This window comes from Dipodomys merriami, unplaced genomic scaffold (assembly GCF_024711535.1).
Source record: "Dipodomys merriami isolate MVZ:Mamm:240054 unplaced genomic scaffold, mDipMer1.0.p SCAF_1, whole genome shotgun sequence".
NCBI lineage: Eukaryota > Metazoa > Chordata > Mammalia > Rodentia > Heteromyidae > Dipodomys > Dipodomys merriami.
In genome coordinates, this window is record NW_027202270.1 from 106560477 (window position 1) to 106572786 (window position 12310).

A 12310-nucleotide genomic window follows, 5' to 3' on the forward strand; every position below is an offset into this window, starting at 1 on the left:
TGTAGGCTTGCATGATGGCATTATTTATATTTGTTTAGGTTCCTTACCTCCCCTCGGCTTTCCATGATTGCCTCTAACCAGAAGCAATGCTGTTCTCCAGTATCTCATTGTATTTGGTAAGCCTACTCGAATCCTTTGTGTTGGGGCAGCAAGCATCTCATTAAACAGTGGATGACTGGTACTTTAAGCCCTTAACTTCTCTAGTCTTGTACCCATAGCACCTCTTTTCTTCACCTTTCTTCCTGTCCTGTGTGGACTCAAGGGCACTGAGTATATTTTCATGACCATATACATTCTTTGTTTATTACCCTTTTTTGACCTGGAAAAAGAAAACAAACATTAATGAATCCATTAGCATCCTCACCTGTGTACCAGGATAACTGACTAAATCTGTGAAAAATTATTTTTGATAGTCTTGGGGTTTAAACTCAGGATTTCACATTTGCTAGGTGGGCTTTTTGAGAGCTCATTTGCTCTCAGCTTGAGCTATGCCTTTAGCCATACATTTGAGAAAACTTTTTTAAATAAGTTTTTTTTATTGTGAAAATACTATACAGAGGGGTTACAATGACATGAGCAAGGTAATGAGTACATTTCTTGTCAAGCATTGTTACTCCTTCATTTGTTTTTCTCCTACTATCCCTTCCTATCCCAACTTCCCCATCCCCCCCACAAAGTTGTAAAGTTCATTTCCAATATAGTGTCTTGTGAGTATCGGTGTTGCAATGGCTCATCCTGTGTCCTAGTTTCAGCATCTTTTTATTCCCCCTCCCCTCCCCAACTTAAACATATATACAAGATGCAGGGTACCAAAATCAAATACAGTGACAACAGGGATTATACCATAGGGGGAAGAACATACTAAAGAAGCAATAAAAATCACATAGTACATTAAAAACAACAACAAAGGAAAAACTTCTTGTGTCCATATTTTGGGGTTCATTTTGCTAAGCATCATCTTATATGGTCATATGTACAGATCTTTTGAGCTTTTCTGCTAAGATAATCTGAAAAGATAATCCTAGACATATACTAATTATTATAAATAAGGGGAACCAGGGAAAAATTTTATTTTATGCTTATCTTTAAGTAAGAAACTACTTTTGCGTGGTTAGCAAGCATATGCAAATATATTAGCTGAAATTCCATAGATTCAAGGGAGAGCTCAAAGAGTGTTGTTCAAAATCAAAGCTCAGCAAAATAAAACAGCAAGGCCCAGATCATAATGTATTGTATTCATAAACAAACATGTTAAATGTCAAAAAAATGCAATGCATATCCTGCAAGTTTGAAGAAAGTGAGAGAAGAGGAAGTTTGGGAGGGATGGGTGAGAAGGTTGAAAGGGGTGACATGGATCAAGATGCACTATATTCATAAACTGCTATGCGGAATGCCAACTCCTTTGTACAACTACTTAAAGATAATATTTAATGATATTAATAATAATTAATAATAATAATATTTAAAAATAAAAATAAAAACAAAACAGCAGGAAGCAGGTACTGGGAAAAGGATAAATGAAGAGAAGAGGGGGAAAATGTAGACAAGAATCCAATGTATACCCTACATCGTTGTTTTTAGTCAGAGCTTTCTTTGTGGTACTTAAGTTTCAGTGTTGTTTTGGTCTGTCTCTTAGTCTCTAAGATGTTCTTAAGCTACACAGGATGTCAGGAATCTCATTTATTTTCACTGCTTCAATAACCATTTACATGCTGATTTCCTCTCAAGTGTACATCTTGCCTGAGCTTCACATGCATATATTCAAATCATCTTTGACAACTCCACTAGAATTCTTTTTGTCAGGTTTCTGGGCATCAGGATGCTTATAACTGAACCCATAATCTTTCCCCATCTCCTCCCTTTCTCTATAGATATTACCCCACTGCATACTTTTCCTAGTCATTAGGAATATCTAACTTCTCAAGCTAAACCCTTGGGGGTTGTCTATCACTCTTCTTTATTCCTAGTTTAATATATCCAATCTAAAACAAAAATTTCATGTATGCTAACTTTTAAATATCTCTCTCATACCTCCATTTCTCTTCATTGCCATTTCTACCATCCACATACAGGCTGTCATTATCTTTTTACTGCCTTAAAGCAATCACCTCCTAAAATCATGTCTTTGCCTTTATATCTTACAAGTCTGTACTTTAGACTGTTTCCAAAGCTTAAACAATCCCTTAGACATCACTTTTGATCATCTTCCTCTTGTGATTAAAACCCTCCAGTAACTTCTATTTTCAGTTAGGAGAATGGCTTCAAGCTTTAAGATCTTAAGACAACCTGAAAACCCTTCAACATCTATTCAACTCTTGCAAAGGAAGATGGTGCCATTCCTCATTTCTCTTTGGCCTTGGTTCTATCAACATTAAGCTTCATTCTACAAAATACCCCCTCTTTACTCTAGGCCTTTAAAACTACTAGTCTGTGGGAACAAGCCATTTCTTTTATCCAAGACTCCTTTAGTCCCCTCTCCCACTTCACCCGTGTTTCCACTAGGAGTGTGGGTAGTTACTGTTTATGAAACTCATTTTCCAAATAGGGGTATAGAATTGAATCCCAACAAGGGGATTGCATGAGCCTTAAGTGAATAAAAGACATGTAAACATCCCATGTAATGCCTAGCACTAAATAGAAGTTACTCTCCAATCTATATACGTCACCACTTCTACTTTTTTCTTGAAACAGGGTCTTACTACGTAGCTTAGGCTGGCATTTAACTCAGGATCTCTATGCTTCAACTTCACACATGCTGGGATTACAGATGTGCACCATGACTCCTGACCTATATGAATTTTTTGGCTTGAACTCAGGGCCTCTTGCTTTTTGATTTGCTTTTTTTTTTTTAACCAATCAGAGCTGGTGCTCTATCACTTGATACATGCCTCCAGCCTAGCATTTTGTTGCTTAATTGGAGAGGAATCTCATTGACATTTCCCCCTGTGGTCCTCGGCTCTTAGCCTCCCGAGTAGCTAGAATTATTGGCCGGAACTTCCATACAACTTCTTTTGACATTAATCTTTCTTATTAGATTGAGTCCTTTAAATGCTTTAATTCTTTCATAAGTCCTCCCATCATGCTTTTAAACATAGTAGTAACAAAATTAAAAGAGTAACAGGAAGATAGGTGCTGGTTTTAAAATGATGCTCAGAATAATTATAGACTGAGAATTTCCTGTACAGTATGGACCATCATTTCTGAACTGCATGTAAAATTCATTCTCTTTGACTAAGGTTTTTCTTTCAGCCATTTAAATGTCATATTTTCTCAGTCAAAACTCATACTGGAGAAGTTCCACACATTTACCTATTAAAAAGTGGCTCTGCTTCATACCATTTGAAATTAGGCAAATGCATAGCTTTAAGGCAGGAGATAAAATTGTGTGATATAAATAGCTGTCATTTGAGGGTTATCTGTATGTATGAACCATCATTAGATGCCTGGGTATTAAGAGAGACTGCTAAAACATGACTGGTCTTACATGTACATACCCAAGATTTAATAATAAAACTACTGCTTGAAAATACTACATTTTAGATTAAAAAAGTAAAATGCCATTTACGAAATAATGTAGACAGGGAGGATGATCAAATAAGCATTCTGAAAAGTACCTACCCCACTTTCAAACCTTCTAGGAGGATGAAACTCCAACTCTCCTTGAAACACTTCAAGAACAATGACATAGGGAACTTATGTAAGATAAAGAGGCGTTTGAAATGTGACAGGGGAGATTTCAAGGTGCAGATCTTAAGCAATTATAGAGTAGGGCATATTAAGTTTACTATTGCACGAGGATCTGACAGTTGAATCTGTAGGCCACATTTCAGTATTTTCTTCTTGATGAGTATGGTACTTTCTAGTCTACACAGATATGTGAGCAGGCACATGCCTCTTCTAATGAGCACCAGATTCTCCCAGTGAGTAAATTAAGCTCTTTTGGAATCCACTAGCAGGCCCCAGGGGTATCATTGTGTGCATTGAAGTAGTAATTTACTAAATAGGACCCTCATGGCCCAAAAGAGTTCACACAGCTTCCCAAATGCCTACCTTAACCAGGCAATGGTTTATGGTCTAGAGAACCTAACGAGTGTTCAACTTTACTATTCATTTAGCAAAAGAGACTCGTATTTTTCTGCTGTGTGCTTTGATACCCAGGCAGGTTACTTTTTTGAGCCTTCTTAGTCTCACCAGACTTCCTTCAAACTTATATTTTGCTTGTATTGAGCTGCCTACCTATCTATCTGATAATTCTATAGGGCTTTATTTACCATGATTGTTATATTAATTTGACTTCATTTGAGTGAATAATTGTTAGGAGAGCTGAGAAACACTGAAAAATCTATCATTTGGGCTCAGCATGATTTTTCCAGTAATGAAATTTAGACTCTGAAATGCATGTTTGACCATGGCTTTATTGTAATATTCAATAGTGAAGCGTTTTCTGCTTTTGTTCAGCAATGATCATTACAGAATTTTTTAAACATTTAAAGATGGTTGTAACCAGACACTGGTGGCTCAAACCTGTGATCCTAACTACTCAGGGGGCTGAGACTATGATCTCCAATAAACCACTCAAAAACCAGAAGAAGTTCTGTGTTCAGGTCCTGAGTTCAAGCCCCATGACTGACCAAAAAAAAAAAATGATGGTTGGTGTTCTCTCCTAAGATTTTGAAAAGCCCAACTAAGAAAAATAAACATGTTTATGAATAAATATTTCATTTAAGTAAGTATGCTATTAGAATAGTGTACACTTCTTTTGAGGTTTTGGATTTCCCCAGTTTTTAGTGACTAGGATATTTTTCATGCAGTAAATGAAGGTGGCTAAGATGCTGTCACTTTTCTTTTCTCTAGGTGGCAGCTTAGCTCTACCTTTAAGACATCTCCTTTTTTTTTTTTTTTGTATTTTTCTCTCTGACATTTCACTTAAATACTGGTAACATAATGCACAACAACATGTAAAATGAATACAACCAAACATGATCTGCCTGCCTTTAATGTCTCAACAAGGTTTTTCATGTAGCTGTGCCACTCTGCTGATTTTAATGGAGGGACTTCGAGCTAGCAGCATTTCAGAGTGCTCTTATTCACCATTTTCCCCATATGAAGGTCAATAACTCTCTTTTATGGTTAAACTGTAGTTATGAGGCATACTATTGTTCTAGATTTTGTTCCGCATGTGTTGAGCCAATTGTCATGCTATGTAGTCACATCTGAGATGTGTTTACTTCCTTCACTCCCTTATAGCTACATGAACAGCTGAGTTGGAACGTCACAGTATACTCATTCTGTTCAGTTCAAGCCCAGATGCCTTTCTGAGAACTATGAAAATAGTAGCTGAACTCCAGAATAAGAAACAGCACTATCTTTTATGGTACAAACTCAACTGGGAGTGATTCTGCCTCTCAGGGGATGTCTGGTAGTGGTGTCTGGAGACAGTTTGGATTATTGAAACTGGGGGCAGAGAAGTGCTACTCCCAGCATCTGGTGAGCAGAAGCCAGGGATGCTTTGGAACACGCTGCAATGCAGAGAACAACAAAGACTTATCCAGCCAAAATATTAACAGTCCACGGGGGAGGAAACGTATTGTAGAGGAAAGAGCCATGATGAGTGCATATCAAAATCAGTGCAAAGCTATCATAATGAACACAACAAGTCCATATGAGTAGGTAAACATCCTTTCGAGAAAAAAAAAAACAAACCTTGTTTTTGATTACTTTGGTTACAGACTTATCATGAAATGATTCTTTTATCTATGGCCTCATCTACTTACTTTTTTTTTTTTGCAAATGTTGAAAATTAAGCTGTGCCCTTGAATTTTATCTTCTTAATTAAAAACTTTGCTCAAGTCTTATTTTGCACATCTAAAAACCTCAAGAAATCTCCTCATGATAAAACTCTGTTTACTGAGTATGTAGAGTTAGTTTGCACAGCTGTCAAGACCTATGCCCAATTTTCTTTTCTTTCTATTTTGTAAGTCAATTTTTATTGAAAGAGGTTTGAGATGTCTCAAGCTTATCAATCCTATTGACTGTAGAATATATTAATTCAAATTATTGGAAAAAGGTGTGAGTATACTGAAGTTCCTGAAGAATTTTGTGTAAAAGAAGGCACTTAATTTGTCATTGCCAAGAGGCTGTGAAACAATGACAAACTTGTTTAGCATCCTGAAACTGTGCTACAGGTACAATTTATCATCATGTTCTGCCTGAATATCCTTTGGGGGACATAATTAAGAATACATGCTATATATGGATTCATTAGGGACTCTGTCATCTAATAAGCTGGTAGAGTGAGATGCTTTGGCCACCTTAGGCTCTCCTCAGATCAGTGATTTTTCAAATGACATCTTATTTTAAATCCCTCTACATAAAATGGATTAAATTTGAATTAGGTTGTAAGGAGGGACCCTGTCTCGCCTCCTGAAGCAGTCCCAAGGAACCACTTCAGGAATTCAGCCATCTGTTGAAAATAGTTTGAAAACCACTGACCTAGATTAGGACTATAGAAGGCTAGCTTCAATCACTGAGTGTTAGTTTGTTATGGTATCTCTATGTCCATCTTAAGTGTAAAAAAATGAAATTCTTTCCCCCTCAAATACTAACTACTAAACACTTTTATCTTTTTTTTTTTTATCTTTTTTTCCTCAGCAAATCTCTTAACTTGTTTTCTATATACTTTGATTCCATTCTCATTTTTAATCCCTTCCTAAAGTTACTTAATTTGCTTCTAGTTCTACTATTTCATAACTATTGTTTTTGTCATGATTGTCAGGCCTGTTCTGATGTTATAGCCATTACTCACTTGATTTGTATCTTGCTTTGACAAAGTAAATCCCCTATTCCTTCTTGACAAATTTGCTGGCTCCTTTGTCTCACTAGTTTGTTCTTGTCTTTTCCTGTTCTGTGTTCCAGTTCTTCTTTATCTTTCTCTACTCTCTCTCTAGATTGACCCCCTTGATTGACTTATTCATTTCTATGACTGAATACCACCCACTGCTGATAACTATTACATTTTACTTCTTCAGATCAGTCCTCTTCTCTGAGTTCTAGATATGCATGCTTGAATGTCTCTGTGAAGCTATTCTTGCATGTCTGCTCTTCTCTGCTGGTCTTTTTCATCTCAGAAGGTTGGCTCCTATAAGAAACCTGGAAACCATCTTCCACACTCACCCTGCTTCTCTGTCCCTGACTCACAGGAGAAACTCACCAGGCCTCAAACATTCCCTCACATCTCTGTTTCGGCTGTGATCATACTTAAAGTCTGCCCTACTTCTCACTCCACCTATGTTGTTCTCAATCTATGTTGTCGTTCTGCTTTTACTCTTTCTCTGTCCTCATCTATCCTCCATGAGGCCACTGTGGTGATTTAAAAATATCAAGCTGCTCATGTCTATCTGGTTCCCAATTCTATCATGGAATATTGCCACCTTTAGAATAAAGCTTAAATTCGACGCCATGATCGTGGACTCTCCTCTGGTTCTCCACTTTCTGTTTCTTCCACCTCTGTCCCATGAATGCTTTACAGTATTGAGCTGTGGCATTTGGAGTTATTTCTACTCAAGATCTTTCTTCTTACTACCTTTGAATTTCCCTCCTTGGCTCCTGGCATACCAGGTTTCTCTGTATTTAAACTTTTAAATCTTTACTCTGTAAGTATTGACTTTTTAAAATTATTTTTAACATTTATTTACTTCATTGGTTAAATATTCAACTCTTTAGAATTAAGCCTTCATGACAACAGTGAACTGGTCTCTCTTTTTACCTGGGTATTGGTAGGCACTAAGGTCACCTTCGAGGAATACATGGTAAATGTGCATCAACATATTTAGGGCAATGGACAGGCAATGTGTGCTTGCACTTCTTGGCTTTGTAGGAGAGAGCACAATAGGGGAACAGGACAGTTGGCATTCGGGAGTATGTTCAACTAGCGTATTTATGACGACTGGTTCAGAGCCTAGGAGAGGGGTTTTCTGGTTCACATTGGATCTTGTTTCAATGAATTCTCAAGGCTTTCTTCTTTAAGATGCTGGGATTTTGTTATTACAAAAGACTTTATCTCTGTCTTCCAGAATCAATCCATTATTGTCATTCTATGTATTACTTATATAATACCTTATTGAATATACTTTTTTGGGTGTGTGACAGGCTCTCCCTATTTAGCCAAGAGAACCTCAAAATGCATAATATTCCTGTTTTAGACTCCTGAATAATATTATATATTTGTACCACTCTACCTGGCTATGTGTTCTCTTAAATCTTGCTGCTTTTCAATAACTAAAGAAGCTATCTGGGGAGGAAAATGTTAAACAATAAAGAATTGGGTAGACAAGGCTATCTACAAATTCAATGCGATACCTATCAATATTCGAACCTCATTCTTCAAGGAAATAGAAGGAGCAATGCAAAAATTCATATAGAACAATAAAAGACCCCGAATAGCAAAAATGTTTCTCAACAGAAAGAACAATGCTGGAGGAATATCAATACCAAATTTCAAACTCTACTATAAAGCCATAGTAATCAAAACAGCTTGGTCCTGGCACAAGAACAGACAGACCTCAGGACCAATGGAACAGAGTTGAAAACCCAGAAATGAACCTACCTATAGCCATCTAATCTTCAATAAGGGAGCTAAAACAATAGAATGGAAGAAAGACAGCCTCTTCAGTAAATGGTGCTGGCAAAATTGGTTAACTGCTTGTAGAAAACTAAAACTAGATCCTTATATATCACCCTGCACCAGAATCAACTCCAAATGGATCAAAGACCTCAGAGTCAAAGCAGATACTCTGAAAACATTACAGGATGGATTAGGAGAAATCCTAGGTCTCCTTGGCACAGGCCGAAAATTTCTTTTTTTTTTTCTTTGTCGGCCGTGGGGCTTGAACTCTGGGCCTGGGCACTGTCCCTCAGCTCTTCAGCTCAAGGCGAGCGCTCTACCACTTAAGCTACAGTGCCACTTCCGGTTTTCTGGTGGTTTATTGGAGATAGGAGTCTCACGGTATCTCCTGCCCGGGCTGGCTTTGAACCACGATCCTCAGATCTCAGCCTCCTGAGTAGCTAGGATTATAGGCGTGAGCCACCAGCGCCCGGCCGAAAATTTCTTAATAGAGACCCAGAAACACAACAAATCAAAGAAAGGTTGGACAAATGGGATTGCATGAAGTTACAGAGCTTCTGCATGGCAAAGGACATAGCTAGCAAGATCAATAGAAAGCCTACTGATGGGGAGAAGATCTTCACTAGCCATACAACAGACAAGAGTCTCATATCTAAAATATACCTGGAACTCAAAAAGTTAAATCCCCCAACAACAAATCCTCAAGGAAACAACTGCCCAATAAATAAGTGGGCTAAAGACTTAAAGAGAAACTTCTCTGAAGAGGAAAGAAAGATGGCCAATAGACACATGAAGAAATGCTCAACCTCCCTAGCCATAAAAGAAATGCAAATCAAAGCAACATTGAGATACCATCTCACCCCAGTTAGAATGGCTAGAATCATGAACTCTAATAACAATAGATGCTGGAGGGGATGTGGACAGAAAGGAAACTTACTGCACTGTTGGAGGGAGTATAAACTTGTTCACCCACTTTGGAAAGCAGTATGGAGGTTCCTCAAAAGACTCCACATAGAGCTTCCCTATGACCCAGCAATCCCACTTTTGGGCATTTACTGAAATGATCACAAACAAGACCATACTAAAGTTACCAGCACAACTATGTTTATCACAGCATTATTTACCATAGCTAAGATATGGAACCAACCCAGATGCCCCTAAGTAGATGAATGGATCAAGAAAATGTGGTATATACACAATGGAATTCTATGCCTCCATCAGAAAAAATGACATTGCCCCATTAAGTGAAGTAAGCCAGGCTCAAAGAAACATAGGTCCCATGGTTTCCCTTATTTGCAATAACTAGTATATGTTTGAGTCAAGCAGAAAAGGTCAGATAAGTTGATGTTAGGGAAATGAACCCTAAGATATGTATACAAATGTTTTTTTTTCTTTCATGCGATTATGTATACAAATGTTTTTTTTTCTTTCATGCGATTATTTCTAACACATTTATAAGATGATTTCTTTGTTGCTTTGTATATCCCTCCCCCACGGTATAACCCCTGCTTTCACTGTATTTGATGTTGGTATAACTTGTAAAGGGGAAGGGCAAAAACATATCATTTAAATATGGATACACATGGACCCATTGCAACAATGAGATGTACAAGTTGTTATGTTGAAAACAAGCTTTACAACTTTGGTGAGGTGGGGGGGAGGATTGGGTGAGGGGATGGGAGGAGGATGGGAAGGGGTGGGAAGGGGAAACAAAGGAGGAGGCTACAATGCTTGATAAGAAATGTACTCATTATCTTGCCCATGTAATTGTAACTCCTCTGTACAGTATTTTCACAATAAAAAAAAGAATTGGGTTGAAAATATTTTCTTTATGGTTCTATCTTTCAATAGTCACACCTACAATGTGTGCTTTAGCCATCACCTTCTATGTCTTTATACAAGATTATGCTAGATGGAATTAACAGGAAAACTCCTTCAATTATTCCATATTCATAAACTTATCTTTGTGACTAGAGCAACAATATGAGGTAAGTTCTAAAATAACTTCATCTACTACATTTTGAATTTAATTTTTCCATATTGTTATTCTCATCTATTAATTGTATGAAATAATGGATTTTCTGTGATTTTTTTATTCATACATGCTTATATATTTTTAACAGTACCATAAATCTTCCATCATAGCCTTTAATATTTCCTCTGGAACTTTTTATCTTTAGTTAACATCTAATATGTCTGATGTGAAAAATGAAGATAAATAATGTCTAAAAGTTCCCAAACCTTAATTGTCTGGCTTTTAGATACCATAAAACGCTGGGCAGCATGGTTTCCCTTATTTGCAATAACTAGTATATGTCTAGGACAAGCAGAAAAGATCAAAATCTATGTAATCCGACCATATAAAATGATGCTAGACAAAATGAACTCCAAGATTGGGACACAAGAGGTTTTTATCTTTTTTGCTATTGTTTTTAATGTACTTATAGTGTACTATGTGATTTTTTTGTTTCTTTATTTTTTAAAAAAATTTTAATTGTGAAAATACCATACGGGGGGGGGTTACAATTACATGGGCAAGGCAATGAGTACATTTCTTATCATGCATTGCTGCCTCCTCCTTTGTTTCCCCTTCCCATCCCTTCCCATCTCCCCCCCCCCCCCCGCCCCGACCAAGTTGTAAAGTTCATTTTTCGACATAACGTCTTGTACATCTTATTGTTTCAATGGGTACACCTGTATCCCTATTTAAACATTTTGTTTTTTTCCCTTCCCCTCCACAAATTATACCAACATCAAATACAGTGAAAGCAGAGGTTATACCGTGGGGGAGGGACATACAAAGCAACAAAGAAATCATCATATAAATATGTTAGAAACAATTGCATGAAAGAAAAAAAAACATTTGAATACTAATCTTGGGTTTCATTTCACCTAACATCAACTTATCTGACCTTTTCTGCTTGTCTCAGACATATACTAGTTATTGCAAATAAGGGAAATCATGGGGCCTTTGTTTCTTTGGGCCTGGCTTACTTCACTTAATATAATTTTTTCCAAGTCTTTCCATTTCCAAACAAATGGGGCAATGTAATTCTTTCTGATGGAGTCATAGAATTCCATTGTATATACATACCACATTTTCTTGATCCATTCATCTACTGAGAGGCATCTGGGTTGGTTCCATATCTTAGCTATGGTAAATAATGCTGCAATAAACATAGTCATGCTGGTAGCTTTAGTGTGGTCTTGTTTGCGAACATTTTGGTAAATGCCCAAAAACGGGATTGCTGGGTCATAGGGGAGCTCTTTGTAGTCTTTTGAGGAACCTCCATACTGCTTTCCAAAGTGGTTGAACAAGTTTACACTCCCACCAACAATGAAGTAAGGTTCCCTTCTGTCCACATACCCTCCAGCATCTGTCATTATTAGAGTTCTTGATTCTAGCCATTCTAACTGGGGTGAGGTGGTATCTCAATGTTATTTTGATTTGCATTTCTTTTATGGCTAGGGAGGTTGAGTATTTCTTCATGTGTCTATTGGCCATCCTTCTTTCCTCTTCAGAGAAGTTTCTCTTTAAGTCTTTAGCCCACTTATTTATTGGGCAGTTGTTTCTTTGAGGATTTGTTGTTGGGGGATTTAATTTAATTTCATTTCTTTTTTTTTGTCAGTCATAGGGCTTGAACTCTAGGGTGCTGCCCCTCAGCTCTTCAGGTCAAGGCTAGCACT